This window comes from Gopherus flavomarginatus, chromosome 2, assembly GCF_025201925.1.
Source record: "Gopherus flavomarginatus isolate rGopFla2 chromosome 2, rGopFla2.mat.asm, whole genome shotgun sequence".
In the NCBI taxonomy this organism is placed as follows: Eukaryota; Metazoa; Chordata; order Testudines; family Testudinidae; genus Gopherus; species Gopherus flavomarginatus.
In genome coordinates, this window is record NC_066618.1 from 293,235,216 (window position 1) to 293,260,275 (window position 25,060).

Consider the following 25,060-nt stretch of genomic DNA (forward strand, 5'->3'; position numbering starts at 1 on the left):
CACCTCCCAGCAGGACCAATCCCCAGACAGATTTTTGCCCCAGAGCCCTAACTGGTCCCCTCAAGGATTAAACTCATAAACCTGGGTTTAGCAGGCCAATGCTCAAACCACTGAGCTAGCCCTCTGTCAGAGGCAGCAGCCACATTTACCAAGTGCTTTCCAGACATACAAGAGATGGTCCCTGCCTGGAGGAGCTCATGATCTAAGGACATGGAGATCTGGGAAGGGGAAGAACAAAAAGAATTTTCTATACGAGTCAAGAGGCAGCACTAGCTCTCTGGCCGCATTACAGATAAACCAGGCTTGGCAGCACAGTGAGACTGTGGGGAAGAAGGGGAAGGGTGGATGGGTTAAACCCATGAGCACATTTGGCAAGGCAGGAAGATGGCACCTGGACTGTGGCAGGGAGGATGCCAATGCCACTAGTAACAGACAGAGCTGGTCAGAAATTCTCAGATGCAGCATCTTTCCATCAGAGGGTGTCCAGAGAGTGCGTCTGATTTTGGAAACACCAAACTATAGCTGGGAGACAGTTTTGGTGTTTCTGAAATGAAATGCGGCAGGATTTCACTTCCAGGAAAGATGCTGGAGCATCGGCTTTGCATCCTGCCTGGGGAGGAAAATATTTCCAAAACATCGAAACAGTTTGCAGAAGTGAAACTTAGTTCCCCGTCCAGCTCCAGTCACAGACAGTGGCAGGAGCCAGGAGAGGGCTTCTGATACACCGCAAGTTTAGGCTGAAGGCAAGTGATCAAGCAGGAGAGGTCAGAGAGACGGGCCCAAAAGGTGGGACTGACAGGAGGGGGGCTGATCAGGAGGGGAGAGCTAGCTTTACGTACATTCACCCCAATAATGGCACTCGTGCCGAATGTGGCGGTGTCTCATTACCTCCCTCCAGCTACTCGCTGGAAGGGGAGACCAGGTTAAATTTCCTGTGAATCGAGAGTCAGTGCGGGAACTAGGTTAGTGGAGTCTTATGTCTGGAGCACATACTACTATGTCATCAGTCTATACCCTGCTCCTACTTCTCTCCTAGCGGTGAGCCAAATTGCTGATTTTCTATAGCTCACACCTATCCAAAGGGTTTTTACTATTATCTTTCCTGACCAGGCCCCAGGAGGGCTTAGTCACACACTGATTTCCCAACTTGGTTCTCCTCCACTGAAAATAACAATTTACAAGAGTTGCCTTAAAACAGAAAATGTTCCAGTGACCTCCGGTGGCATCCCCGGGAATGAGTGGAAAATACTATTGATTATTGAACTGTGCTGGCCAGTCCTCAGGCCCAGACTTGGACAGAGCAGAAGATAGGGCCACAAGGAAGTTACGTTTAATTTCTTTGTTTGAAGGGATGTTCAGAACAGTGACTGTGATTACAGAGGAGGATTTTAAGGCTGATCCTTTGGTTGTTTCGGGTCCATGACACATAGCCTATGTCTACACTGGCACTTTCATTGTTAAAAAACTTTTGTCACTGAGGACAAAAGTCCCCCCCCCCCAACGACAGAAGTTTTAGTGACTGTGACTATGTAAATAGCAACTGTGTTAACTGTTTCAGTACTGAGCCTGTTAGCTATAATGGGATGGTGGGCAGAAATTGAACAGAGAACTGGAATAAACATCTGATACACAGCTGTGTTTGCAAGAAACAGACTTGATTCCCTGGTCACGTGGCAGCGATCCGTGCACTAGCACCAATGGAACCCGTTACGAATACCACACCCTTTCCTTCACACTCCCAACTCCTGCTCTGGAGTTTTCCGAAGGGACGAAAGAACGGGGGTTGCAAAACCCAATAGAACAGCAAAGTTATGATGATATTGCAAAAATTCAGCGAGACTCTTCTTAGAGCTGGTCAGCAAACAGGAAACAATTTTATAAACATTCCCCCACTCATTTTTCAATCAAAACATCAAAATATTTCACCCAGCTCTCATCAATATTTTAATGCTTCCCTGCAGTGTTGGAACCCCAACAGATGGGTGTGACTGGTTGGATCACAGAAACCCCCTTGGAAGCTGCCACCCGATGTGCCAAGACTACTTCTGCCCCTGCTTTCCCAGCCAGCTCAGGACTTCAGCACCATGTCTTGCTGAGTCAGACATGCCCGTCTGCTCCAACACAGTCCCAGGGTCTGAATTACTTGCCTCAAAGCTGCAGGTTTACCTGAAAGCAGCTAACAGAAGTGTTCCTGTCTTTAGCACTCAGATGCCCAACTCCCAATGGGGTCTAAACCCAAATAAATCCATTTTACCCTGTGTAAAGCTTATACAGGGTAAACTCAAAAATTGTTCGTCTTCTATAGCACTGATAGAGAGATATGCACAGCTGTTTGCTCCCCCCAGGTATTAATACATACTCTGAGTTAATTAATAAGTAAAAAGAGATTTTATTAAATACAGAAAGTAGGATTTAAGTGGTTCCAAGTAGTAACCGACACAACAAAGTAAGTCACCAAGCAAAATAAAATAAAATGCGCAAATCTATGTCTAATCAATCTGAATACAGATAATCTCACCCTCAGAGATGCTTCAGTAAGTTTTTTCCACAGACTGGACCCCTTCCAGGCCTGGGCACAATTCTTTCCCCTGGTACAGCTCTTGTTCCAGCTCAGGGAGTAGCTCATGATTCCTCATGATGGCTCCTCTCTTTGTTCTGTTCCACCCCTTTATATATCTTTTGCATAAGGCGGGAATCCTTTGTCCCTCTCTGGGTTCCCACTCCCTCCTTCTCAGTGGAAAGATACCAGGTTAAAGATGGATTCCAGCTGAGGTGACATGATCACATGTCACTGCAAGACTTCATTGCCCACTTGCCAGCACACACATATACAGGAAGACTTACAGGTAAAACACACCCATCTGCAGACAATTGTCCTGGTTAATGGGAGTCATCAAGAGTCCAAACCACCATTAATAGCCCACACTTTGCATAATTACAATAGGCCCTCAGAGTTATATTTCATATTTCTAGTTTCAGATACAAGAGTGGTACATTTATACAAATAGGATGATCACACTCAGTAGTTTATAAGCTTTGTAATGATACCTTACAAGAGACCGTTTGCATGAAGCACATTCCAGTTACATTATATTCATTCATTAGCATATTTTAATAAAACCATATAGACTGCAATGTCACAGTGGGGTTGGGGGGTCTGGGAGGGAGTTAGGGTGCGGGAGGGGTGGTGGTTCTGACCTGGGGCAGGAGATTCAGGGTGCGGGCTCTCACTGGGTGGCGCTTACCTCAGGTGGCTCCTGGTCGGTGGTGCAGCGAGACTAAAGCAGGCCCCTTGCCTGCTCTGGCTCCACACTGCTCCTGGAAGTGGTCGGTATGTCTGGCCCCTAGGGGGAGGCGCAGCCAGGTGGCTCTGCGTGGTACCCACACCCACAGGCACCGCTCCTGTAGCTTGAGCCTGGACTCGACCTCCATCCATTTGGAGTAGGCCGTAAAATGGCCGGGTGACTTTTCATGTTGCTTTAGAGCTTCAGCTAACTTATGCCAGTAATTGTATGCAGAAAGCACACACAGTGATTTGACATTCTCGTTAAATATTTTGCAACAAAAACAGAACACTCTGTAAGTTGATTTTGAGTAAACCGGCCAACACTGATACAGTTTCTCACCATTCTTGAGCACTCTTTTGCAAAGTGACTTTGAGAAGTGTCATTTCTGCTAATTTACTGGAAACATCATATCCTGGCTTTTGCCTGGCCCATTCAAAATTGTACAATCAATACAGGCAGATTTTAGGATTACTGGCCATAAAAAGCAGGATCTGATGTACTGATTTGTGGTGCGCAATCTTTTTCACTGCTGTTTCTGCCATTGTGCAATGCTGATTCTTCTTTATCGTTTCTCTCCTTTTCATGTAAACCAGATTTTTCTTGGCCATTACTCTCCTTTTTGTGTGAAACAGATTTTTCTTTATCTTCACTCTCCTCCATTCCTTATCCTTAGGTAACTCTACTAATTCCTTAGTAATAGGACTGCCATCATTTACGCTTCACTCCTCATTTTCTTCTGCACTGGGACTATTGCTACTGCCTAAAGCCTGTGCTATGTTGTTCTGTTTGAGATATTTTCTCATCAAATTTGCCCCTTGCTGCAAACTAGATTGCAACTGAGCTTTTCACTTCCTATACTAAGCACCTAAGGGCTTCTTCAGGGGCATCTTTTATTTTCTATGGCGGAAAGCAGACAGTATGAGGGACAGCAAAAGTTTATGTTCCACAGTCTTAGAAAGTCATCAAACATTACATGTTAAGCATGGCAAAAGAAATAACAGTATTTCTTTTATATTGTTGAGTAGATAAGAGTTTGATAGATATCTCTGGTGTCTCATTAAATATGTACTTTATTAGTCACTACTTACACTCTTCATGTCTTAAAATCAGGGCTTTGGAGCGGACCCTGGAGCTGGAGCGCGGAGCAGCTCTGGAGCAGTGGAGCTGCAGGTTTTTGCCTGGAGCTGGAGCAGAGCCATAGCACAGCGCCAAAGCCCTGCTTAAAATACAAGTACACTTTCACAATTACACAATGTTTACAATATTGCAGCTGGGTTCTCACTTCACTTCACTTTGTTCTTATATCTCATTGACTGACTGGTGATGCCCCACCCTTTATATACCCGCAAGGGCATGGCTGACAACATTCTAGGAGGTTGGAGGAAAATGTAGTTCCCAGAAAGTTTGGAAGGTTTCATGAGAGTCTACAAATGTCTAGAACATTTTAGGAGGTTAGTGAAAAATAAATCCACAGATGGAATACTTGAAATGTTTTACTTCAAACATTCTATATTCCTTTTTGACACTAACAACAATAACAGCATCCTAAGCTTGATACCCCCCAAATCCAGCATTCCAGCCTGGGTTGCTTGCCCCTAAATCTGGCCCTGAAACTCTTTGCTGGTGGGAACCAGGCTCCTGAGTTTGAGTAAGGCAACCAAAGCAAAACCTTTCTAACCTGATGAATGAGGCAGCTGCAGTGAATGAAACACAAACCTCTCCTTCTGCACACTGTGGCATGGAGACAGAGTAGGATGAATATAACCTTGGTCTTCTGTTTTTAAACCTTTCTCCGCCATCCTCTTAGCCTGTTACTTGAGTGGTGGGGTAGGTAGTGTTGCTATGGTAATTCCAGGCAGGAGACAAACCACCTCTTCAGGTTTTTCTTTTCTTATTAATTTATTTTTGAATTCTTTCTTTTGCACTGGATTCTTCCACTCAGCCAATAGCAACAGAAGGCAGAACAAAACTGAGGAGGTATCTAGAAGGTGGGGGCTAGTCCCTCATCAGCCATCCAATCAGCTTTGATTCTGCTTCCTACAGCTACAAATAGACAATGATGCCACACTGAGGATATACAGACCTAGCTTTCAGAGAGCAGTCTTACTTCAATAATATTTGTAAAGTGCTCTGAGATCCTCATTTGGAAGGAACTACGTAAGACCAAATTATTATTATAGTAGTGCATATAGTAAGGCAGTGATGCTATCTTTTTTGAGCATGTCTGCCAGAGCTCCACCATCACTTGGATTAATAAAAGTCTTGTTTACAGTACTAACTGTTGAAAATACCAGCTATAGATGGTCTGACTGAAGTTCATTACAACCCTCTTTATATGAATCACAAAGACCTATAGACTGCTCCAAAGACATCACTTAAATAAATGGTTTTAATTTCCATTTACCAATAAAGCAGATATTGATATTTTATTCCAGTAGAGTACTGAAGATGAAGTTCTGCCCTCACTGAAGTCTATCGGAGTCTTTGTATTGACTTCAATAGGGCCAGGATTTCACTGCGATTTGCTAAATTATTGGGAATTTTCATAAACTGAAGTTGTTTCACAGCTGCACATTCTAACATATAAAACATTCTAACATATAAAATGCCTATTCATTATCTTTAGCAAACCAGCCTAACTAAATACAATTTCACTATCAACCGTTACATTCAAGGAGTATTTCCACTTGACAACTGGTTTTCATTTTTAACATATTTTCTTATAATAGCCAAGGACAGCATGCTACCTGACCCAGATCTATCTGGCCTTTCCCTGCCTTTCTGGGATAGATTGTCCCGTTTCTTATATGTCCAGCAGTTCATCTCCTTAGACAAGTGGGTGCTAAGCTCAGTGGAACCAAGATATATCTTCCACTTCCCTACTATCCCCTCTTCCTTATCCCACTCCCTCTCCACACACCTCTTTAGAGACCCCACTCATTAGTCTGTGCTAAGCCAAGAAGTGTAGACTTTACATTCCTTGGGAGAGATAGAGGAAGTGCCTGCTCTCCATTGGAGCAGGAGGTTCTATTCCCGATACTGTCTAATTTGCAAGGCCACAGGAGGTCTCAGACCCATCCTAGACCTTAAGAATCTGAACAGATACATGAGGAAGACAAAGGTCCAGGTGGTTTCTCTGGCCATGATTATGCCTTCCCTAGATCTGAGAGACTGGTCTGCTGCCCTCGACTTAAAAGATGCCTCCTTCTGCATGGCAATCCAACCTGGCCACAGGAATGTCCTGAGGTTCATAGTAGGACACAACCAAAATTCACAGTAACGCCATTCTGCCTGTCGTAAGCCCTGGGGGAATTTACCATGTGCATGGCAGTGCTAGCGACTTATGGAGGTAGTTTGGGGCTGCCTCAGATACTAGGTTCAGGTCAATGTTCATTGTGTCTTCAACGTACTGGGCCTGCAACTAAACGGAGAGAAGTCAGTCTTATCACCTGTCCAAAGGATAGAATTAATTGGGGTACTTCAGGATTTGATAGTCCAGGTTCTCACCAACAACACCCCAGCAGCATTTCATGTGAACAAGGAAAGTGCTGCCATGTTCAACAGCCTTTGCCAGAAGGTAGTCAAGTTATGGAACTGGTGTATTCAGAAAGCATCTTATCTGCCCTGAGTTCAAAATGGATTAACGGATCTGAGCAGATCCTTCAACTTAGATCACCGATGGTGTCTCAATGTGAATGTTTTGGCTTGAGTGTTTTGCACAGAGGGTTTTGCGCCCATGGACCTACTCATGACCTGGCAGAACAGGAAGTGTCCCCATTTCTGTTCCAGAGCAAATCACAGCCCTGGATCAATAATGGACACTTTTCTGTTCCCGTGGGACAAGGACCTCCTTTATGCTTTCCCAGCAGTGTCCTTGATTCCCAGAATCACCAGCAAAGTCCAGCAAAACTGTGGCAGAATGCTCCTGATTCCTCCTACCCAGAGCCAGTGCAAGGAAGTTTCGCGCCCTAGGTGAAACTTCCACCTTGCGCCATCCCCCACCCTCCCCGCGGCAGCTAACCACACCCCCTCACCCCTCCCACCAGAGGAGCCCCCCACCACCTACTAGGGAGCCCCCCCCGCAGTAGCTACCCCCCTTCCACGGCAGCTAACCCAGCCCGGGGAGCCCACCCCACCTCATCTCCACTCCGCCTCCTCCACTGAGCATGCCGGCGCCGCTCTAATTCTCCTCCCCTCCCAGGCTTGCGGCACCAATTGGAGGGGAATTAGAGCGAGGGCTGTGTGCTCAGCGGAGGAGGCAGAGTGGAGGTGATCTGAGGCGGGTAGCGGTTCCCCTGTGCACCTCCCCCGTTACTGTGGGCGGCCCTCCCCGTGCTCCCCCACCCCAGCTCACCTCCACTCCATGCTTTTAAGCACCCTCAACCACTAGGTGCCCTAGGCAGCCACCTAGTTCGCCTAGTGGTTGCACCGGCCGTGCTCCTACCTGGCCAAGACAGACATGGTATTCAGACCTCCACATTCTGTCCTCTCAGGACCCCTTACCATTGCCAGGGACCAAAGACATCCTGGCATAGAACCACGGATGAGTGCTGCCCCCCAAATCTTCCAATGCTGCACCTCACAGCGTGGCTCATCAGTGTCGAAGTCTGGAGAAAGAGCATTGCTCAACAGCTGTCCAGAATGTTCTGCTTAATAGTAGAAAACCTTCCACCAGAGTTACTTAAACCTAGATCCTTTTCAGAGTCCCGGCTTTCCAGGAAACAGCCCCCACCTGTAGGTACAGCCTGCACTCCTTGTTCCTAGTTGTATAATGTTGCATTTAGCTGTATTAAAATGCATTCTTTGAATGGACCCAGCTTACCATGTGACCCAGATCACTTTAGATGACTCCCCTGCCCTTAGAGTTATTTACTTTCAGAAAAAGTTTGACTAAACATTTTTGTTGGAATTTGCTGGTTTGTCAAAATCTAAAGGCTGTGCGGAGGTGGTTTGATTTTTGAAAAAATTCTCCAACAGAATGCTGCTTGCCAGGCCTCTTTCGAACCCAGACTGATTTCTTGCCAGCTCACCCACCTGGCTCCTTTGCTGCCTGGCTGATGGGCTTATCTCACTAGGAGAGTGGTGAAACACTGGAATGGGTTACCTAGAGAGGTGGTGGAATCCCCTTCCTTAGAGGTTTTTATGGCCCGGCTTGACAAAGCCCTGGCTGGGATGATTTAGTTGAGGATTGGTCCTGCTTTGAGCAGGGGTTTGGACTAGATGACATCCTGAGGTCTCTTCCAACCCTAATATTCTATGATTCTGTGATGAGCATGGGAGATGATCAATTTTCTAGCCACTTTGGTTTCAAATTTACAAACTTTAAGGCTGGTCTCTCTCCTTGTCGAGGATCTTCCCCCAGCCTCCAACTCACTAACCACTGGCTGGCTTAGACAGCCATGCCAGGTGCTGCTGCTTTGATCCACGCAGCGTTAGAGCTGGAAATGTAGGCTGGGATGGAATACCAACTTCTTCGCTTCTTTCCTTTCGCGAGCATAAAATATCCCAACAGGTAACACTAGTGAAATCCAGGAGCAGAGAGCACAATGTCTGTGATTATTTGGTATGTATGTTACAGTAACGGGTGGGACAGCAGCCAGGACGGGGGTACATTGTGCTAGGCCTGATACACAAACATAGGGAACTCTCCCTGCCCCTACCAGCTAAATGACTGACAGTTATTTAACATATTAAATATCTCAAAAAACTTGAGGACAGTTCGGCTGCCAGTGTGCGGAGGCCACTGCCTGTCATGAGGATGAATATTGTCTCTGTGTTTCCTTGTATTTCCCCATTGGTCTGTCTATATCCACCAGCTGTCTCCTACATTAGCTTGGAAGCCATTTGGGGCAGGGACTGTCTTTTTGTTCTGTGATTGTACAGTACCTCCCACGATGAAGCATCTACAAACTGCACCACTACAAATATAATAAATAATAAAAATCTGCAGCTCAAAAGGGGCATGACGCGCAGCGCCGGAGCTGGGATCAGAGCTCTTCCGTCTTCAGTCCGTTTCCAGCACAGGTCTGTCCTGCATTCCCACCCCCGGCAGCTTGGGTTAAAGCGAGCAATTTGCATGCTAAGCCCTGCTATAACAAAGAGCCGCTTGCCCACCCATGCTGCTCGCTCTCCACCGGGGTAGAGGATCTGTGTCCTCAAGGACGCAGCCTTGAACAAAAGCCACGAAACAGACCCAAAAAAAAAAGAGACAAAGTGACACCACAGTCTGACCTTTGATTGTCCATAGAAAGCTGCCAAACTAAATTGCACTCTGGGCTCCGGTCCTTCCCACTCATTACATCAGGGATGGCTCGTCAGAGATTCTTTTCTGGCTTCGTCAGAGAGCTCACGACCCCGGTGAATCTCATTCAGTCATGGCTCTGTCTATGTCATTCGCTCTCCCTGGCAGTGAAAGGGGCAATGCACTGACACTCAGCGTTGCTCCTGGCAGCCAGAAACAATAGCTGGGGTGTGTTACTCCCATCCTGAGCGGGGTCCAGCCACCCGATCAAACAGGGCCTCTCTGGGCAATCGAAGGAGGAGCAATGCTTTAAAACCAGCTCACACGTGGGGCCTGCTGGCCATGGAAGGGTCAGGAAGGCAAACGGCTGGTTTGTCATTCCTGTCCCAAGGCCAGTTGGGCCACTTTAAAATGGAGAGCATCTGGCGTGCCGTCGTCTGTTTCCACATGGAAAGCTTGGCTCCGCGCTGTGTTCACGGTTTTTGTTGTCTGCCTCGCTCCTGCTGCTGTCGGGTTTTCTCCTTCCCCCTCCTAACAGCAGGCAGCAAAGGAGAGTGGGAATGGGAGCCCTTGTCCTGGACAGCTGTGTGCAGAACACGGGCTGTATCCTTCTTGCCTTCAAGGACACAGCCAGGAGATTTCCGCACCAGACAAAGCTGAGCTGGCTTTTGTTGGCTGTGGATGCTCAACAGATGGATAGAGGTGATGAATAACTGAGCCCAAATCTGCTGTGATCATTCTTGCAGTAGGAGAGCTCACTGCACTGTCTGTGTCTCGCCCCGCTCTGCCCCACCTTCTGCGATTCCCCTTTCGTTCTGCTCAGTCCCTTATGCCTTTGTTCAGTGTCACCCCATAACCCGACGTTTGCGAAGAGGCTTGAAGTGCTCACCGGTGCTACATAAGTGCAAAGCATTTACAATATGATGGGCAGTGTGTCTGAGTGCCACCGCCCTCTGGAGCTGTGTATCCGAGGCCCCACATTGCTAACAGGGCTTCTCCTTAATTATTCACTGTTTGTACTACTGAATAGGATGACCAGACGTCCTGATTTTATAGGGACGGTCTCAATATTCAGGGCTTTGTCTTATGCAGGCGCCTATTACCCCTCACCTCCTGTCCCGATTTTTTACATTTCCTATCTGGTCACCCTACTACTGAAGCACCTGGGAGCCCCCATCAGGGACCAGCCTCTATTGTGCTAGGCGCTGCACAAACACAGAACAAAAAGCCAGCCCCTGCCTAAAGAGCTGACAGTCTAGCTCAAGTGCTGGAGGCAGTGGTGAGCTGGAGCCGGTTCCCGCAGGTTCCCAAGAACCGGTTGCTAAAATTAGACCTCCGTGGAGAACCGGTTGTTAAAGGGCCGGGGGGAAGGCAAACAACTCCAGTCCGCAGGCCGGACAATCCTGTTGCTCCCAGGAGTCCCAGCTGGGGAGGCTGAGGCTCCCCTGGCCCTTCCCCTGCTTCCCCCCAGCTGCAGGGTGACCAGCCGCTGGCACCAGCTGGGCAGCTCAGCTGAGCTCCGGAGTCGTCCTGCTGCCGCTTTTGGAGCAACCCAGCAAGGTCTGTCTGTGGAGGGAGGGGTCCTGCAGCAAGCTCCACAGCTGGCCAGAGAGGAGGGGAGGGGGCTAGTGGGGCAATTGGCCCGGGCCCTGCAGGGGTCCTTGGCCCCAAAAGGATGTCTCCCCCAGGCCCTCCTCTGCTTCCCCCACCCCAAAGAGCCACAGCATGGCCAGCAGCTGGGCAGCTCAGCTGAGCACCTGAGTCATCCTGCTGCTTTGAGCTGCTGGCAAGGGAAGGGGGGAGGGGGCTGCAAGCTCTAGGGTTGCCAGGGGGGCAAGTGAAGCAATTTGCCCCAAGCCCTGCAGGGGCCCCTGGCCCCACGGGTATGTGTCCTCCCGCCCTGGCCCCTCCCCTGCTCCCCGCCTTAAATCAGAACTTTTTATAGGGAACCGGTTGTTAAGATTTTGGCAACTCATCACTGGCTGGAGGTCTGTGCTCCCAGAGCAGGAGAATCAGTTCAGTCTGCAAGGGGCCCGCAATCCCACTGTGGGGGTGTTACAGCATTAGTAACAGAAACAGAACAGCGTGAGACTTCTACTGTGCCCCAAACCCGGATCTCTCTCTCTCATTCCCCTGCTACGATGTCTGATCAGGCTGAGCCGAACAGGCCCTGTTACTTGGGAAAGCCAGTGTAACAGGGGCCAGGCCAAGCCACCCGACTGCCAGTATGAAGGAGAGGGGTGGGCGGGGGAAGAATTCAGAGCGACAGCTGATAGTACTGGGGCCGGCTCATCAGGGACACCCACCATGGCCCATGGGGCCGTGGGCTGGATCACAACTACATGCCACCCTTAGACTGTGCTGTAGCGAGGCAGTGTGGCTCCCCTCCTCCTCAGGGAGGGTCGAGCCCTGCCAGGGGCCAGAAGGGGCGGGGCCACAGGGCACTGGACCCGCCCCTCAGAGGGTCAGGAGGCGACCTGGGAGTATAAAAGCTGGCCGGCAGCGCTCAGTTGGAGCCCAGCCGCTGTCGGGAGCAGACCTGCCAGAAGGTGCTCGTGAGTGGGAGGCTGCTGAGGCCAAGGGCAGTTGCCTGGACTGGCCGGAGCTTCCCCGTGCCGGCTATGACGAGGAGCTGCCAGAGCTTCCCCGCGCCCACTACGAGGGTCTGAGCCTTTGTAACTGTGTGTTTGGTGCCCTGCCCGAACCAAGGGCTGGGCCCCCTTTAACTGTGTCACTGCTCGGTCCTGCCCCAAAGGGCTCGAGCTGCCTGAACTATTGACTGCTCGACCCTGAGCCACGAGGGTCTGAGCCTTTGTAACTGTGTGTTTGGTGCCCTGCCCGAACCAAGGGCTGGGCCCCCTTTAACTGTGTCACTGCTCAGTCCTGCCCCAAAGGGCTCGAGCTGCCTGAACTATTGACTGCTCGACCCTGAGCCACGAGGGTCTGAGCCTATGTAACTGTGTGTTTGGTGCCCCGCCCGAACCAAGGGCTGGGCCCCCTTTAACTGTGTCACTGCTCAGTCTTGCCCCAAAGGGCTCGAGCTGCCTGAACTATTGTTGCTCAGCCCTGAGCCAAAAGGGTCTGAGCCTCTATAACTTTGTGTTTGTTGCCCCGCCCTATAGCAGAAGGCCGGGGCCCCGAGCGATTGTGCAGCTTCACTCAGCCCTGAAGAAAGGGGCTGACGTAAACGACGTGTATCGAGGCCGGTGTTGCTCCCCTCCTCCTCAGGGAGGGTCGAGCCCCGGCCGTGCGCCTTTACATGCGACTATGAACCAGCCTTGTGCCAACTGCCTGGCTTCACCTGAAATACCCTCCGTGTTGCACCAAAGCATTGAGGATCCCAGCCGCACACCCCAGGCTGGACCCAGCGCTGTTCTCTCCTCCCTAACCTGTGTGTCACGTTCATGGTTCTATTCCCTCCATGCCCATCAACGCCTCTGGGAGGGGCAGCAAGCCTGCTGTCTGCTCTATGCATATTTGCTCTCCGGTGGCAGCCGCAAACTGCCTGAATGCCCTAGCACCCCACAGGGGAGCTGGAGGCTCCGAGTCACTGCAGAAGCAGACAGGGAGCGGCTGTGCTGTCAGATGGCCACTGCTGCTTTCCTCCACCGCTGACCCATTGCCACCGGCTGGCACCTAGCTGAGGCCAGGCCCAAGGGCGGCCCCACGCTGCCGGCTTGTTGTGGCTGGCGTTACAAGGCCGTGTTGGGCACGGCGAGAGCAGGCAGCAGGGAAAGCTCTTGATTCAGCCAGCCAGGAGGAGAGCAGCCCGGGCGGGGTCAGGAACGATTGGCCTGGCGCTTCTTGCACTGCTGCATTGGTAACGGAGGCAGCTCCGCCTCCAGCCATTGCAAACGCCTTCATCTGGGCCCAAGTGCTGAGCTCATGCCTTCCAGAAGCAGGAACTGTACGTGTTACACAACCCCTTTCATCTGCACTGGGGCACAGAGCAACCGCCCGGTGGATGCAGGTGCACAGGGAAGAGTGTCACCTACTATATCAGCAACACCTGGGCTTTCTGGTGGGGGGGGGGGTGTCTCCCATCCGAGTCCTATTCTGCCTTGAGCCTGCTTATGTTACAGGTCCTGGCAGTTTGGCTTCAGGCCATCAGACTCCAGCTGTAAGGTTAAAGTCGCGTGGCATTGCAAGTAAAGGTGCAATGAACTTTCCTTGCAGCACCGCTCCCATCCAGGAAAACCGCATGTGGTTATTTCCATCAAATGAGTTTTCTAAACCTCTGCCTGCCCCGAAGAGATTGGATGAGCCTTCTCCAGTGACGTGCCGAGCTATCTGCACAGTAATTACTGCTATTCTCCAATCCAGGATGCAACCACAACGGCTTTAACCCATCAGCCGCCTAGCTTCCCGAGACACCTCTCCTGGGACTAGACCGTCACTCCTGGGGCAGAATGCTGTCTGGGTTACCCCACCAAGATGAGGCTGAAGGAAAATGGGGTGTCCCCTCAGTCTGCTTCTCTTTGTGACTGAGCCTAAACACCCCACCCCATTCCTGTCGAGTGTGTTAAACTCACGTTAACCAAATGGCGAACGTGAGATTTAACACCCAGAAAGTGCGGCCTGTTAAGTGCTCTCAGAGCAACCACAGCTCTGTCCTCTTGTATGCAGTGTCCAAATGACAATAAGGTGTTTTTGTTATATTGCCACTTGACTGGTGAAGCTTACTGTTTGCTAATGGTAAACTTCATCCAAACACATACCAGTGAGCAACGACGTGGTGTTTGCCACTGGCCATTTTTTCTGTGGGACAAGACAAGTGACGGGTGCGAGAGGTCTCTGATTTCAAGAGAGCAGAATGAGCTTAGGGAAGGGAGAGGGACTCTGCTGCATCCAGCGGGGAGCGGACAGGTACGTGCTTGAATCTGGATGGGAAGGTGTGCGGGGAACGGATGTTTGTTGGGTGCATGCCTAGCTCTGCAAAGTGATCTTCTCTTCCAGAGCTGCAAGCTCCTTGCCCCGTTTCTGATGTTACAGTCCCATCACCCCCAGTTGTTTCACTGTCCTCTAATTAAATAATGAATGTAAAACCAAGTTTAAAAAAAGTTCAACACCTCATTCACTCACCCTACCTTCCTCCACTGTGATGCTGAGCATTATGGTGCATGGATGCCACCTTCAGGAACTGCATGGGAATTACACAGATATTAAAACAGCTAGATATCTGCAGTCACCACAAAGAAACCCATGGCAGGAGTGGGAACTCAGTGGGTCAGTCCCTAATGGGGACTGCACCCCAAATGGGAACCAGCACAAAGTTTCTGGCAGTTTTCCTTCTGCTGAGTTAGGATGCTCTGAGCCCAGCCTGTGTTTCTCCAGCTGTGAGGGTGTAACTGAGTATCAACAGCGGAGACAGAAACCACATTTTAGAACATAAGAATGGCCCTACTGCGTCAGACCCAGGGTCCTTCTAGCCCAGTATCCTGTCTTCCAACAGTAGCCAGTGCCAGGTGTCCCAGAGGGAATGAACAGAACAGGGAATCATCAAGTGATCCAGCCCCTGTCACCCATTCCCAGCTTCTTGAAAACAGAGGCTTTATAATAAAGTTCTTTTAAGAACCTGATTGATTTCAGTGTCCTAAAGATGAATCTGGTCTGTACGCACATTGCTAAGGCAGTTAGTTTATATATTATTCTCAAGCCTCCCCAGGGAAGGGGATGAAGGGTATTGGGGGGATATTTTGGGGGAATTAGGGATTCCAAGTGACCCATCCCTGAATGTTTGTTTAAATCACTTGGTGGTGGCAGCAATACTGTCCAAAGACAGAAATTTGTGCCTTGGGGAAGTTTTTAACCTAAGCTGCTAGAATATAAGCTTTGGGGGTCTTTCATGCAGGTCCTCACATCTGTACCCCAGAGTTCGGGGGGGGGGGAGGGAACCCTGACAGGCCAGATATTGCTAACAACTAACAATGAGTCTCCTCATATCAGAGTGGGGGAGAGATAGCTCAGTCATTTGAGCATTGGCCTCCTAAACCCAGCATTGTAAATTCAATCATCAAGGGGGCCACTTAGGGATCTAGGGCAAAAATCAGCACTTGGTCCTGCCAGTGAAGGCAGGGGGCTGGACTCAATGACCTTTCAGAGTCCCTTCCAGTTCTGTGAGATATAGGTATATCTCAGTATATTTATATTTATTTATTTTAATGTGTTAGGGGCCTCACTTTGGGAGCAGAAAACAATCTGAGTTCTACCCCGCACTGTGAAGTTCCTAGTGGCCGTGGTGTGCAGCATGGGGACAGTTATGAAGTCCTCAGTGGCTGGGAATTTGTCCCAGTGCTGTTCCTATTTATACAGAAGGATCAACAGAGGTAGAAAGAAGCTAAAGAATTTGCCCAAAATCCCACCACAAGTCGGTGGCAATTGGGAATAGAACTCAGAAAATGTTTGTTTTAGCCCCATGCTCTCATAATTATACAGCAATCATTGCCCAGTCTTAGACTACAAAGCATCAGAAATGTGCAAAGATGAGCTTCCACTCCACTTCTCCTGAGCAAGAAAATTGCATGTGCAGCTTATGAAAATCTCAGCTTTTCTCGGATGCGATGGTGTCACAACTTGGCAGGCCAGATGAACTGAAAGCACTGGGTTGGAGACTAAGAAAAAGACATAATCAAGATTTTTCGATGCTTTTCCTCCAATTTGTCCAGTGTACTTGAGGGTCTTAAAGTTCAGCTTATGGCAATCTGGTTTGTTGACTACAATTGAAAAAGCAATTCAGCTGGCGCTTCTGACAGAACAGAGGCTTCTGTTTTGCCTCATGGTTTAAGTGTAACGCGAGTGGGAAATGGTATCTGTTCTGAGTTTTCCTTCTGAAGACCCTAAACACCTTCTGTAAACCTCCAATTAGGGTTGCCAGACATCCAGTTTTTGACTGCAACGTCTGGTCGATAAGGGACACTGGTGTCTCCCCTCAGCACTGTTGACCAGGCTGTTAAAAGTCTGCTCTGTGGCGCAGTGTGGCTAAGGCAGGCTCTCTGCCTGCCCTGGCTTTGACCAGATCCCTGGAGGTAGCCGGCATCTCTGGCCCCTAGGTTTAGGGGCAATCAGGAAAGCTCCGCATGCTGCCCATGCACCATAGCTAGATGTCTACGCTGTGAGTGCAGGAGGGTGAAGAGAAAGGAACTCTGCCTATACAGGCGTAAACTGTGGCCTAGGTACTTGGAAACAGGCGTGGTAGATGAAAATAGTGGCAAGTGGTGCTTTAAATGCGGCAGACTTCCAGCGGCCAGTCTTGCACGAATGGAGGGAAACATCGTGTTGGCCAGAGTGGGCGCTCTAAAGAAGAGCGTGTAACCGAGGAAACAAAAGCCCACTCCTTCGAGCCGCAGTTGAACCAGCGACCTAAGGTTTCTAAGGGGACGAAGTCTACAGTCCTCCACTCTACCAGCTGAGTTATCAAAGGAAGACAGGCGCAAAGGGACATGAGTCACTCAAGGTGTCAGGCAGAACTGCCACTGGCACTTATGCATAATTATAGACTTGCCTCTGCCCAGCACTTGAAAGGAATAAGCGACACACACCTAGCCCTTCATCCTCACGGCTGCCCCGGGGGCTGGGCAGCAGCCTAGTTTACCCTCAATTCACCCACCAGGAAGCCAGCACACAGCTACCGCTCAAAGGCTCCCTAACAGGCATGGCACGAAGACAAGGCCGCAAGGTAAGAAAGGAACGCCGGGGGCACGACGCTAGCCCTGCCTGCTAGCCGGGACGCCGCATCCTCCCCCTGACCCGCAAGGGACCCGGGATTGTCTCAAGCACGCGCACCACAGTGTTGGGACCCCAGCCCTGATTCCCACTCAGAACAGGGACGGTGGTGCAATGGAAAACATGTTCAGGGCCTCCTGCCTGGCTTCAACGGGGCCTTTTAAACCACAACATTTTCATAGTCCATTCCCCTTCCCCTTCGTCAATTATTGACACATTCCCACTCGTACCCTTTCACACCCGACTCGGCTTCCCACGCCTATCTCAGGAAAAACAAACGCAAAGCGACTAGCAACAGAAAAGAACTCACACACACACACACATGCACACACTCCTGAAAGAGAAGTTGCCCCTTTTGCTCCCTCGGGACAAAAGGCTTACCGCCAAGCCAAGAGCGGACCACAATGCTCCTTTGTGTGCAGACGGGCAGGGATGAGAACAGGAGAAAGAACAACAGCCTGGAAAATGCGGGCATCGATCCCGCTACCTCTCGCATGCTAAGCGAGCGCTCTACCATTTGAGCTAATTCCCCATGCCCACACCAGGAGACCTGCCCCCTCCGCCACGCACTGTCAACTCAGCGCAAACCCCATCCAGCGATCACTTTGTGACGTTATTGATATAAACTGGGACCATATAGAACATGGGTTGCAACCAAGGTCCTGTAGTGGCACCAGATCCTATGTAAAGGGGGTCATATAAGGTCTCTAAGACCAGGTTACGGGTTACTGGTTATGATTGTGCTGTCTCTATGTCTGTATCATGTTGTAGTTGAAGTTATGAATATTGGCTGGTCCTTTGGGATCGAGAGAACCTTTTTCTTTTACTGGGGTGTTGGTTTTCATAACCATTCATCCCCAAGACGAGTGGCACTGGTGGTGATACTGGGAGACTGGAGTGTCTAAGGAAATTGCTTGTGTGACTTGTGGTTAGCCAGTGGGGTGAAACCGAAGTCATTTTTGTCTGGCTGGTTTGGTTTGCCTTAGAGGTGGAAAAACCCCAGCCTTGGGCTGTGTCATAAACAGATAGCTAAGGGTTAATGTCTCTTTCACCTAAAGCACCTGACCAGAGGACCAATCAGGAAACTGGATTTTTTCAACTCTGGGTGGAGAAAAGTTTGTGTCTGAGTCTTTGTCTGTCTGCCTGCTTTTCTCTCAGTTTTGAGAAGTGATTTCTGTTTTCTAATCTTCGGTTTCCAAGTGTGAGTACCAAACATGGTTTTGTTGTTTTTGTATTTACATGTCTATAGTGGCTGGAGTGCTTTGATTTGTATTCTTTTTGAATAAGGCTGTTTATTCAATATTCTTTTAAGCAATTGACCCTGTATTTGTCACCTTAATACAGAGAGACCATTTTTATGTATTTTTCTTTCTTTTTATATAAAGCTTTCTTTTTAAGACCTGTTGGAGTTTTTCTTTAGTGGGGAAACTCCAGGGAATTGGGTCTGCAGCTCACCAGGGAATTGGTGGGAGGAAGAAATCAGGGGGAGATCTGTGTGCGTTGGATTTGCTAGCCTGATTTTGCATTCCCTCTGGGTGAAGAGGAAAGTGCTTTTGTTTCCAGGACTGGAATTACAGAGGGTGGACTCCCTCTGCTTGAATTCACGGAGGTTGCTTCTGTGTATCTCTCCAGGAGCACCTGGAGGGGGGAAGGGAAAAAGGATTATTTCCCTTTGTTGTGAGACTCAAGGGATTTGGGTCTTGGGGTCCCCAGGGAAGGTATTTGTGGGGACCAGAGTGCCCCAAAACACTCTAATTTTTTGGGCGGTGGCAGCCGTACCAGGTCCAAGCTGGTAATTAAGCTTGGAGGTTTTCATGCTAACCCCCATATTTTGGACGCTAAGGTCCAAAGCTGGGACTAAGTTATGACAGGCTGTGACTGCCCTGTTTGAGCAATTGGTCCTGAATTGGCACTCCCAGTTGGGTCCCACCAGAACCGCATCGTCACACGCTTCACACCGCAAAACAAACTACCTTTATGCTTGCACACCCCCTCGGAATGGACCTCCGCTCAGCAAGGTCACCTGGCATAGCAAAGAACGCTGCTCCCCTTTCTTGCCTTTCAACCAAATACACCTTTCCAGAGACCATCACAGAAACTCACACACGCCCAGGCTTTGCACTCCCACACACACCTAACGCCTCTGCTCATGACAACAAGAAGAGCAAAAACGGCAAAGGAAAGGGGACGAGTTGCCTCCCTGCCCGCCTAGGCCGAGGACAGCAAAGCTTCGGATTATCTACGCATAGCCCGGCAGCTCCTTGCCAGAAAGTCCGCCAGATCGGGCTTGTAGCAATTCTCCGCCAGAAGCCTTTTACACACTCTGTGCAGTCACGGTTGCCCAAAGAAATCCCAGCTCTACCAATGGGATGGACAAAAGCCCAAAACGGAAAGAAATGGAACCGCTCCCTCACACTACTCCATAAACTGAGCTCTGTGACGCTGGGGAAAGATGGACAAAGAGAGAGCAAACCACTGAAACGCACACATTGCTACAACGGGGAGCATAATAGCCCGCCGTCAGCAGCGCACACAATCGGTTGAGCCTGAAGGACAAGGCACTCTCAGCCACTAAAGGGCCTTTCCTATCCCCCCACCCTACGTTAGCCCACTCCCTGCCACCAGAAACTACGTCCCCGCGGCACCTCTGCCCCATGCAAAAAAAAAAACAGAGACGACTTGGGGACATAGCTACGGCCGGTCTCTGTTAAGAACAAAGGCGCCCCGCTACCAGGGTGAGAAATGCCACTCTGAAGCCCGAGATCCATAGCTAGATGTCTACGCTGTGAGTACGGGAGGGTGAAGAGAAAGGAACTCTGCCTATACAGGCGTAACCCGTGGCCTAGGTACTTGGAAACAGGCATGGTAGATGAAAGTAGTGGCAAGTGGTGCTTTAAATGCAGCAGACTTCCAGCGGCCAGTCTCGTCGCACGAATGGAGGGAAACATGGCAGTGGCCAGAGTGGGCGCTTTAAAGAAGAGCGTGTAACCGAGGAAACAAAAGCCCACTCCTTCGAGCCGGAGTTGAACCAGCGACCTAAGGATTCCCAGGGGAACGAAGCCTACAGTCCTCCGCTCTACCAGCTGAGCTATCGAAGGAAGACACAAGCAAAGGGACACGAGTCACTCAAGGTGTCAGGCAGAACTGCCACTGGCACTTACGCATAATTATAGGCTTGCCTCTGCCCAGCCCTTGAAAGGAATAAGCGACACACACCTAGCCCTTCATCCTCACGGCTGCCCCGGGGGCTGGGCAGCCGCCTAGTTTACCCTCAATTCACCCACCGGGAAGCCCGCACACAGCTACCGCTCAAAGGCTCCCTAACAGGCCTGGCACGAAGACAAGGCCGCAAGGTAAGAACGGAATGCCGGGGGCGCGACGCTAGCCCTGCCTCCTAGCTGGGACACCGCATCCTCCCCCTGACCCGCAAGGGACCCGGGATTGTCTCAAGCACGCGCAGCACAATGTTGGGATCCCAGCCCTGATTCCCACTCAGAACAGGGACGGTGGTGCAATGGAAAACATGTTCAGGGCCTCCTGCCTGGCTTCAACGGGACCTTTAAAACCACAACATTTTCACAGTCCATTCCCCTTCCCCTTCGTCAATTATTGACACATTCCCGCTCAGAGCCTTTCACGCCTGACTCGGCCTCACACGCCTACCTCAGGAAAAACAAACGCAAAGCGACTGGCAACAGAAAAGAACTCACACACACACACACACACACACTCCTGAAAGAGAAGTTGCCCCTTTTGCTCCCTCGGGACAAAAGGCTTACCGCCAAGCCAAGAGCGGACCGCAATGCTCCTTTCTGCGCAGACATAAATGGTGCAGGTGGGTGGGGATGAGAACAGGAGAAAGAGCAACAGCCTGGAGAATGCGGGCATCGATCCCGCTACCTCTCGCATGCTAAGCGAGCGCTCTACCATTTGAGCTAATTCCCCATGCCCACACCACACATCCTGCCCCCTCCGCCACGCACTGTCAACTCAGCACAAACCCCATCCAGCGATCGCTTTGTGACGTTATTGTTATAATCTGGGACCATATAGAACATGGGTTGCAACCAAGGTCCTGTAGTGGCACCAGATCCTATGTAAAGGGGGTCATATAAGGTCTCTAAGACCAGGTTACGGGTTACTGGTTATGATTGTGCTGTCTCTATGTCTGTATCATGTTGTAGTTGAAGTTATGAATATTGGCTGTATACTGTCTATATTTCAAACTTGCGCTGTGTTACTGGGAAAGATCCCAGACAAGTGGGTGTTAGCTCTGCTTAGCCTGCTTGATGGCCCATTAAGGACCATCAGCTACACAATCGACCCATTGAGAGGAGGCAGATACGCCTTGTGACTCAGCAAAGTATGCAGGGACTTGCCCATGTGACTCCAAACTCCATTTTGCTGTAATTTTCCACAGTAAGAACAAAGAAGTGTTCTTACACCTGCACGTGCCTATCTAAGGGTGATGCCTCACCTCCATCTGGTCTTCAATCCTGCTTCTTACCTCTGGAGGGACTTTGCTACAAACTGAAGCTCTACACAAAGGACTGATGACCCATCCCAGCGGGGGATATTCTCCAGAGACTTGATTTCAACCTGCAGGTTACTCCATCACTGCTACAAGCCTGAACTAAGAACTTTGCCATTACTGTATGTAATTGATTCCCTTTAACCACTTCTAGCCCTCACCTCTACCTTTCTCCCTTTATGACTAAACCTTTAGATTTTAGATTCTAAAGGATTGGCAATAGCGTGATTTGTGGGTAAGATCTGATGTGTCTATTGACCTGGGTCTGGGGCTTGGTCCTTTGGGATCGAGAGAACCTTTTTCTTTTACTGGGGTGTTGGTTTTCATAACCATTCATCCCCAAGACGAGTGGCACTGGTGGTGATACTGGGAGACTGGAGTGTCTAAAGAAATTGCTTGTGTGACTTGTGGTTAGCCAGTGGGGTGAAACCGAAGTCATTTTTGTCTGGCTGGTTTGGTTTGCCTTAGAGGTGGAAAAACCCCAGCCTTGGGCTGTGTCATAAACAGATAGCTAAGGGTTAATGTCTCTTTCACCTAAAGCACCTGACCAGAGGACCAATCAGGAAACTGGATTTTTTCAACTCTGGGTGGAGAAAAGTTTGTGTCTGAGTCTTTGTCTGTCTGCCTGCTTTTCTCTCAGCTTTGAGAAGTGATTTCTGTTTTCTAATCTTCTGTTTCCAAGTGTGAGTACCAAACATGGTTTTGTTGTTTTTGTATTTACATGTCTATAGTGGCTGGAGTGCTTTGATTTGTATTCTTTTTGAATAAGGCTGTTTATTCAATATTCTTTTAAGCAATTGACCCTGTATTTGTCACCTTAATACAGAGAGACCATTTTTATGTATTTTTCTTTCTTTTTATATAAAGCTTTCTTTTTAAGACCTGTTGGAGTTTTTCTTTAGTGGGGAAACTCCAGGGAATTGGATCTGCAGCTCACCAGGGAATTGGTGGGAGGAAGAAATCAGGGGGAGATCTGTGTGCGTTGGATTTGCTAGCCTGATTTTGCATTCCCTCTGCGTGAAGAGGAAAGTGCTTTTGTTTCCAGGACTGGAATTACAGAGGGTGGACTCCCTCTGCTTGAATTCACGGAGGTTGCTTCTGTGTATCTCTCCAGGAGCACCTGGAGGGGGGAAGGGAAAAAGGATTATTTCCCTTTGTTGTGAGACTCAAGGGATTTGGGTCTTGGGGTCCCCAGGGAAGGTTTTTGTGGGGACCAGAGTGCCCCAAAACACTCTAATTTTTTGGGCGGTGGCAGCCGTACCAGGTCCAAGCTGGTAACTAAGCTTGGAGGTTTTCATGCTAACCCCCATATTTTGGACGCTAAGGTCCAAAGCTGGGACTAAGTTATGACAGGCTGTGACTGCCCTGTTTGAGCAATTGGTCCTGAATTGGCACTCCCAGTTGGGTCCCACCAGAACCGCATCGTCACACGCTTCACACCGCAAAACAAACTACCTTTATGCTTGCACACCCCCTCGGAATGGACCTCCGCTCAACAAGGACACCTGGCATAGCAAAGAACGCTGCTCCCCTTTCTTGCCTTTCAACCAAATACACCTTTCCAGAGACCATCACAGAAACTCACACACGCCCAGGCTTTGCACTCCCACACACACCTAACGCCTCTGCTCATGACAACAAGAAGAGCAAAAACGGCAAAGGAAAGGGGACGAGTTGCCTCCCTGCCCGCCTAGGCCGAGGAGAGCAAAGCTTCGGATTATCTACGCATAGCCCGGCAGCTCCTTGCCAGAAAGTCCGCCAGATCGGGCTTGTAGCAATTCTCCGCCAGAAGCCTTTTACACACTCTGTGCAGTCACGGTTGCCCAAAGAAATCCCAGCTCTACCAATGGGATGGACAAAAGCCCAAAACGGAAAGAAATGGAACCGCTCCCTCACACTACTCCATAAACTGAGCTCTGTGATGCTGGGGAAAGATGGACAAAGAGAGAGCAAACCACTGAAACGCACACATTGCTACAACGGGGAGCATAATAGCCCGCCGTCAGCAGCGCACACAATCGGTTGAGCCTGAAGGACAAGGCACTCTCAGCCACTAAAGGGCCTTTCCTATCCCCCCACCCTGCGTTAGCCCACTCCCTGCCACCAGAAACTACGTCCCCGCGGCACCTCTGCCCCATGCAAAAAAAAAACAGAGACGACTTGGGGACATAGCTACGGCCGGTCTCTGTTAAGAACAAAGGCGCCCCGCAACCAGGGTGAGAAATGCCACTCCGAAGCCCGAGATCCATAGCTAGATGTCTACACTGTGAGTGCGGGAGGGTGAAGAGAAAGGAACTCTGCCTATACAGGCGTAAACCGTGGCCTAGGTACTTGGAAACAGGCATGGTAGATGAAAGTAGTGGCAAGTGGTGCTTTAAATGCAGCAGACTTCCAGCGGCCAGTCTCGTCGCACGAATGGAGGGAAACATGGCGGTGGCCAGAGTGGGCGCTCTAAAGAAGAGCGTGTAACCGAGGAAACAAAAGCCCACTCCTTCGAGCCGGAGTTGAACCAGCGACCTAAGGATTCCCAGAGGAACGAAGCCTACAGTCCTCCGCTCTACCAGCTGAGATATCGAAGGAAGACAGGAGCAAAGGGACACGAGTCACTCAAGGTGTCAGGCAGAACTGCCACTGGCACTTACGCATAATTATAGGCTTGCCTCTGCCCAGCCCTTGAAAGGAATAAGCGACACACACCTAGCCCTTCATCCTCACGGCTGCCCCGGGGGCTGGGCAGCCGCCTAGTTTACCCTCAATTCACCCACCGGGAAGCCCGCACACAGCTACCGCTCAAAGGCTCCCTAACAGGCCTGGAACGAAGACAAGGCCGCAAGGTAAGAACGGAACGCCGGGGGCGCGACGGTAGCCCTGTCTCCTAGCCGGGATGCCGCATCCTCCCCCTGACCCGCAAGGGACCCGGGATTGTCTCAAGCACGCGCAGCACAATGTTGGGACCCCAGCCCTGATTCCCACTCAGAACAGGGACGATGGTGCAATGGAAAACATGTTCAGGGCCTCCTGCCTGCCTTCTACGGGGCCTTTTAAACCACAACATTTTCACAGTCCATTCCCCTTCCCCTTCGTCAATTACTGACACATTCCCGCTCATAGCCTTTCACGCCTGACTCGGCCTCCCACGCCTACCTCAGGAAAAACAAACGCAAAGCGACTGGCAACAGAAAAGAACTCACATAGACACACACACACACACACACTCCTGAAAGAAAAGTTGCCCCTTTTGCTCCCTCGGGACAAAAGGCTTACTGCCAAACCAAGAGC

General features: G+C 50.0%; 4 non-coding genes across 4 annotated transcripts; all 4 read right to left on the reverse strand.

Moving 5' to 3' along the window:
* Positions 1-17,709: 17,709 nt before the first annotated feature.
* Positions 17,710-17,782, reverse strand: TRNAA-AGC (transfer RNA alanine (anticodon AGC)). The gene has a single exon. It is a non-coding gene; the product is annotated as a tRNA-Ala (tRNA).
* A 2,476-nt stretch (positions 17,783-20,258) lies between these two features.
* Positions 20,259-20,348, reverse strand: TRNAY-GUA (transfer RNA tyrosine (anticodon GUA)). Its single transcript is given in 2 exon segments — positions 20,259-20,294; positions 20,312-20,348. It is a non-coding gene; the product is annotated as a tRNA-Tyr (tRNA).
* Positions 20,349-21,122: 774 nt separating this feature from the next.
* On the reverse strand, positions 21,123-21,195 carry TRNAA-AGC (transfer RNA alanine (anticodon AGC)). Its single transcript has one exon. It is a non-coding gene; the product is annotated as a tRNA-Ala (tRNA).
* Positions 21,196-24,270: 3,075 nt separating this feature from the next.
* On the reverse strand, positions 24,271-24,360 carry TRNAY-GUA (transfer RNA tyrosine (anticodon GUA)). Its single transcript is given in 2 exon segments — positions 24,271-24,306; positions 24,324-24,360. It is a non-coding gene; the product is annotated as a tRNA-Tyr (tRNA).
* Positions 24,361-25,060: the final 700 nt, after the last annotated feature.